The sequence below is a fragment of the Carya illinoinensis genome, chromosome 16, assembly GCF_018687715.1.
Source record: "Carya illinoinensis cultivar Pawnee chromosome 16, C.illinoinensisPawnee_v1, whole genome shotgun sequence".
In the NCBI taxonomy this organism is placed as follows: domain Eukaryota; kingdom Viridiplantae; phylum Streptophyta; class Magnoliopsida; order Fagales; family Juglandaceae; genus Carya; species Carya illinoinensis.
Genome location: NC_056767.1, coordinates 15,087,607 through 15,090,000, shown reverse-complemented (window position 1 = coordinate 15,090,000; position 2,394 = coordinate 15,087,607).

Genomic DNA, 2,394 nt, shown 5'->3' with positions numbered 1-2,394 from the left:
GACTCTGTCTGATTTCGCTCGAGCGGCCAATGTCTCCGCTCGAGCGATCTTTGTTTTTCAGCAATCCGCTCGAGCTCCCTGTCGAGCGGCAGTCGAGCGTTTGAATCTGCCTAAATTCGCTCGAGCCAAAAGCCTCTGCTCGAGCGAACTTGTAAAATCTGTAATATGAAATTTTGCAAGTCATCAGATGGTTTGGTTAATGGGCCATTTTCTGGGAAAATGGCAAGACTGGTTTTTGGGCCATTATTTGGGATAATGGCGAGGATATGATTAAAGGATATATTTTGGGCCAAATGAGATTTTGGCGTGCGTGGTAAAAATGTGAATTTTTGGGATATGTGCATTGGGCATACTTTCATGCATATTGTGGTGGCTTTAATATATTTTTATCTTGTGGCGTTTGAAATATTACTTACCTGCGTCACCATTTTTGGTACCGTAGATTTTGATGCAAAGGTTGAGGATGAGAAGGCTGAGCCCGAGGAGGCGGCCCCGCCGGTGTATTGATTTGGAGTGCTTATCTATGGATAATATTCGTAATTGTTTTTATGATATGTATTTGGATTTGAGATGTTGTTGAACATGTAATATTTTATTTACATGTGTTTTTAAGCTAGTTTGTAATTAAACAAAAAATTCTGGTACTTAGTTATACGACTTTATTATCCGCTGCGTGGTTTTAGTTTTACACAAGTTGCATGTACACAAACTTAACACTTGGCGATGGGATGTGTGACTCGTGTTATCATCATCCCGATGTCTCGATTTCCACGTGTCCATACGTGGGAGTTAAGCATGTCACAATATGCATATGCATAGACCAATGTAGATGCTCTAATTAGCTTGGTCAAAATTTTCAAAATATAACATACTCTCTAGTTTCACACCTAGAATGACCTATCCATGGTTAAAAATACTTTTGACTGACCAAATGACCATGAAATGAGACTAATAAGATATCCACAGAAACTAGACTCAAAGAATGAAAGAGTCATCATGTGAAAATACCTACAAAGAGCCAAAAATATCCACGTAAAAAGATCTAGAAATCTACCTGAGAGAGCTCTTTTGAGTTTCTCTCTAAGAATGGGGTGAAGAAGTGATGAAAGGGAGTTAAATGTATCTTGCACAACTTTAAAATTCTAGAGGGGAGAGTTATGGGCTGGAATGAACCTTGATTGGAAGTGGCTATGCCACATAAAGTGGAGAATAGTAAGGGGTAAGGACTGCCTCCTACAGCTGTAAGGTATGGAGGGTGATGAGGTGGATTTCTCCTTTACATCAAGACATTATTGGGTGTAGCCAAGGGTAGTGGATGACCTGCCATGTGGGGGAGGAAGCTTCTTCAATAAGTTTTGCCAAGGTGACCAAATTCGTGGGTCTTGGTGGGCCTCAACCAAGTGGGCTTCAACTTGGGGTTTAAAGGGGGTTTTGTTAGGGTTTGAGATGCTATCAAGTCCAAATCTAAATTTTCCTAGCCCAATCAATTTTTAAAATTTAAAAGGTTGGATAATGATGTCATAACAAGAATTTGGTGAATTAATAGCATGTAGAAGTGATTTAATCAAGTGATTAAACATAATGCTAGAAATTGGATCAAAAAGGGTTTGAAGGCCAACTTTAGGATTTGGGAAAACCATTTAGGATTTTAGTTTCAACAGAGATTTTTGGGTTTCAATTGGATTCCAACCATTTAGGGTTTCACTAGGGTTGAAACCCTCTTTGATCTAGCTCAATTTGATTGATCAGATGAAAGAATGGGATTTTGCTTAGATGTCATGATCTCACACCTTGATTCCTTCACAATTCATCTTATGGTTCCTTGTTTCGTGCACTCTAAATATCCTATTATTGGATTAAAATACTAAAATGTGAATAGAAATTATAGAAATTAATGTGTATTCTTGAGTTAAGTTTCTATTTACGTTGGGATACTCCTAAACAGTTTTTTATATTTAATTTCAGAATTTATAAAAGAGTAAGTCAAAGCCCAGTCAAATTCAAAAGAAGAGCTTCATGGGATTTGAGAGCAATTTGGATCAAGGAAAAAAATCACAAAAGGAAATTGCAAGAAGTCCAAATCCAAAATTTGCTAGGAGACAGTCTGGATATATTTTAGTATTTTGATCGTAACATTTTACTCTCATATCGGATTGATACAATTCTTGATGCATTAGAAAGCTATCTTAAAGGGATATAAATTTGTCTCTAATAAGAATTTCCAAATTTGAATTTCTGAAGTGCGTACGTGGCTGCCAAGATGAGTCTTAAAATTTATGCGATTTTTTTATGCGGAAATTATGAAGACATTATGAATTCTTTCCTATTCTATATAAGCATATCATTAACACGAAATAGAAGAGGAAGGAGAACCACAAGAGGCAGATGTGAAGA